Source organism: Schistosoma mansoni, chromosome 2, assembly GCF_000237925.1.
Source record: "Schistosoma mansoni strain Puerto Rico chromosome 2, complete genome".
Taxonomy (NCBI): domain Eukaryota; kingdom Metazoa; phylum Platyhelminthes; class Trematoda; order Strigeidida; family Schistosomatidae; genus Schistosoma; species Schistosoma mansoni.
In genome coordinates, this window is record NC_031496.1 from 2,980,515 (window position 1) to 2,984,172 (window position 3,658).

Genomic DNA, 3,658 nt, shown 5'->3' on the forward strand with positions numbered 1-3,658 from the left:
AAATTACTACAATCTCCACAAAACCCCCTTCTAATAAGTTGTTATGTTCTAATAGACAGAATAAAGCCATATATATACCAAGAGAAATGTCATTTTCCAGTTAATTTTAGTGAATCATAACTGTGGGGACATCTCATAGATTCAAGTGCTCTGCCTCGAGACTGGTAGGTCCTGGGTTCGAATCTCTCGAGGCGAGGTCGTGGATGCGCACTGCTGAGGAGTCCCAAAATAGGACGAAACGGCCGTCCAGTTCTTCCAGGTTTTCCATGGTGGTCTAGCTTCAATTGACTGATGATTTCAATCATAGATTAAAATTTAAAAAAAAAGGTGCAAATACAAGCTGATAGTTAGAATACAGCGGTTTAATATGTTTACACATACTGATATCTTTTAGGAAAATGGTCATGAGTATTAAAAACTAGTAATCAGTTTAAATATTATCATAATAAGTGCTATGTCAAGGTGTACACTTTCTATTTACGAGGAAAAGTTATTTAACTGTAAAATATTTCCGTACGATACTATAATACATACCAATCAAAATAGGGGACACGACATTTAGACTCTTTCTCAAAGTCAACGTACAACGTATGGTAAGCAGTAGAAATATCTGTACTACTCAGAAAGTACAGAGTAAGAATGATTGTGATAAACGCAGTAAATTCTCAATTCTGTCTCTATAGATTGTATATGACAGACGAATCTATCCTAAACTTCAAAACTAACCCTAGACGCAATCTTGAAACACACATCAACCCGATTGTACGGCTTATGACCCCTGACTAAATTAATGTGACCAAAACGCCAGTGTGAATCCGTCTTAACACCAACAATTTTCAGTCGACGACTGGGAAGCACTGGACGACCGTTTCGTCTTATTGATTTGTTTTTTTTTAGAACAAGGAGATCTTATACTTTTATGATATTCATTTCATGAACACGACTACATTGGTATCTTGTAGTAAGTTATTATTTATAGTTATATAATATACCCTTATGGGCCACTGTAATTTTGCACTGGTTTTCATGAGAACCAGACACCATCCAGACTTTCACGCGGCAACCCAAACAGTACGGCTTAGACCCGTTTAACGGGAGAGCCAGACACTGCCCAGGCTTAACCCAAACAGTACAGCTCAATCCCATAGGAGAACCAGACACTATATAGGCTTCAACGCTACAATGCGAACAGTACAGCTCAATCCTGTGGCGCTACCACACAGGTACCAAGCACCCTGGTGGACCATCTTCTGGTAAGTAAATCAATTAAATCCTGAATACTTCATTGAATCTTATAAGTAATTTGACAGTTTTAAATGTATTTATTGAAAAATTAAATAATTTTTGCGAATCAATATTTTTATAGCATTTGTTTCATCTGAAGCACGAACAAGATAAGAAATACTAAAAATTATAATCTTTATTGTAGAAGTATGCTGTTTAACTAGCAGTAGCCTCAGCAGCAGTAAGTCTCAATATAAAAAAAAAGGGAAAAGCAAGACTCTCCGATGCAATACAGCATGTACCAATCGGAGAAGATTTGGAGGATGTGAAAACCTTTACATATCTGGGCAACATCATTGATGAACACGGTGGATCTGATGCGGATGTGAAGACGCGGATTGGCAAAATAATAATGAAAAAAAGAGCAGCATATTTACAATTGAAGAACATCTGCAACTCAAAACAACTGTCAACCAACACCAAAGTGAGAATTTTTAATACAAATGTCAAGACAGTTCTACTGTGTGAGATGGAAACTTGGAGAACTACAAAGGCGATCATCCAGAAGATGTAGGTGTTTATTAACAGTTGTCTACGCAAAATACTTCGGATCCGTTGGTCAGACACTATCAACAACAACCTACTGTGGGAGAGAACAAACCAAATTCGAGTGGAGGAAGAAATGAGGAAGAAGCACTGGAAAAGGATAGGACACACATTGAGGAAATCACCAAACTGCGTCACAAGACAAGTCTTCACATGGAATTCTAAAGGCCAAGGAGAAGAGGGAGACCAAAGAACACATTACGCCGATAAATGGAGACAGATATAGGAAGAATAAACAAAAATAGATATGTAAAAGAAGGCTGAGGACATAGTGGGTTTGTAAAAGCTGGTCGGCGGCCTATGCTCCATTGTGAGTAACAGGCGTAAGTAAGTAAGATGCTGTTTAACTAGGAATCAGTTACTAAGATCTAATAGTTACCTTGAATTTGAGTTACATATCAATTAGAAGACAAAGTAATGACTGAACATTGTAAAATTGAGATAAGGAACAAATGGTTGTAGGAGGAAGATTTTACTCGTAAAAATTTCAATTGTAATTCATCTAAAACCTTGTGTAGTGTATTTATTTATTTATTTAGACACATAGATATTGGTACAAAGTGCACCGAATACATAAGTACCACACAAGTCACTTAACTTGTGTATGGGCTGTGAGACTGTCCGAGTGTCCAGACTGAAGTAAATAGTTTCCTTAGGAGGACACACCCGGAGCCTTCGACCTAAAAGTCTAATCCACAAGGCAATGACGCATCGTGAAGAGATGCAGTTCCATGGTAGCCGGTGACCAATAATTAGTTCATACACCATTTGTTCCTTCAGGATACTGGAGCTCATGTGCACCTTTGGTTTGGAATCAGAGTTTTCCAACTCCCCTAGGTGGATCCTCTAAATCAATGTTTCATCTAGTCCATTAAATTTTATAGTTGTAGTGAATTTTTCATGCCATGTGAAACATTAATTTTTTGCTTATAATTTACTTTTTTATCTTGTTTGTCGTATTTGGAAAGTATTGTAAGCAAAATCTAGTCATTAATCATACAATAGTTGTGTAGTGAATGAGAACACAAGTAAGGACAATCGAATGTATTCGAATACAAAAGTACAGAGTCTCTTAGTAAAATCTGATAATCATACAGTAAATACTTCATATGCAGAATATTCATCGATTGTCACAGACATTATTGTTCCTTTATTTCCACACCAATCATTCTCTGTTCTCGTCTTCTTTTCTTCGATCTTGTTAACTTTCTGCCTCCAGACATTTCACTTTCGATTGATGACATATACTACTTATATCTGTCGACATCAGTAGCACACCACTTGTGTTCTCGTTCACTATAGTAGTTAATGAGGTGATCGAAAGCTTATAATTATATATATATATATATATATATACTTAATTATTATAGAATAAGAATTTATAGATATAATAGTCCATAAATTAGTCTTTGAGGTGACAATTCCTTTAGTCTTCGTTCGTGTTGTAGCGGTAAATAAATCCCCGAAATCGATAGCTTTTTAAATCTTCGACATTTGTTGCTGACTGCATTAGTTTTAATGGACTCACTTAGCTGAAGGCGCTCAGTCATGCATCTGCACCAGATCACAAGTGGGTATGTTGTACTCAACTTCTACAACCGCTAACCAGTTTAGATCAGTCACTTCCCGATATATTGATAGCCTAGCAAATATATCTTCACATCTTCATACCTTCGATTACTATTATTACAAATTTTGGTCCGGTCCTATTCTTTTAGAGACCATCATTCATTTAATTGAAAAACCTGGAAGCACTGGACGGGGCTGGGCTGGCGCCTTTTGTGTATGATTTTATCGTTGTCGCTTAACGAGACCTCCTGTCTAATAT